This window comes from Pistacia vera, unplaced genomic scaffold (genome assembly GCF_008641045.1).
Source record: "Pistacia vera cultivar Batoury unplaced genomic scaffold, PisVer_v2 Contig955, whole genome shotgun sequence".
NCBI lineage: Eukaryota > Viridiplantae > Streptophyta > Magnoliopsida > Sapindales > Anacardiaceae > Pistacia > Pistacia vera.
The window spans coordinates 110208-110792 of record NW_022196840.1 but is presented as its reverse complement, the minus strand read 5'-3'; the positions used below and the strand labels follow the sequence as shown (position 1 = coordinate 110792).

The 585-nt window shown below is 39.8% G+C and overlaps 1 non-coding gene across 1 annotated transcript; it reads left to right on the top strand.

Annotated features, from left to right (window-relative positions):
* Positions 1-206: 206 nt before the first annotated feature.
* On the top strand, positions 207-313 carry LOC116121021. Its single transcript, XR_004126640.1, has one exon. It is a non-coding gene; the product is annotated as a small nucleolar RNA R71 (small nucleolar RNA).
* The last annotated feature ends 272 nt before the right edge of the window (positions 314-585 follow it).

The window sequence follows — 585 nt, the reverse complement described above, 5'->3', positions numbered from 1 at the left end:
CTCATACACGCACCCTTCTTGATGGCTGCCCTGAAATGGCATTCTGATGCAAAAATGTGGTGCATTGAATTTTCACTTAAGGTCTCAAAGAGTTGCCATAACTCATTCTCATCCTTGTGCATAAATTCCTCCATAAGAGGTGTCTACCGTATTCCTATGCCTCTCGTTAGTCCGTCATAAGAACTATGAACTATTGCCACCTAGGGACTGCGTGATGGGGACACTTCCTAAGCATTTCCTTCAAACGCTCCCAACTCTCATAAAATTCCTCGCCATCAAGTTGAGCGAAACTAGTAATGGCTTGTCTTATGCTGTTGGTTTTACCAATCGGATAATACTTTTTAGGAATCCTTGTTGCTTTGGGCCAAGAGATAATGGACCCTACTGCCAAAGAATTGAGTGACTGTTTGGCTGATCCTTAAGTGAGAATGGGAATAAAATTATGCTACGACATCTTCATTCACTTTTTGAAGTCTAACTGTGGAGCAAACCTCTAAAAATTCATCTAATGTTTGTATGGATCCTAATTTAATTCCATATAAACTGGCAACAATTGTACACTATTTTTGATCTCATAGTGTTGTC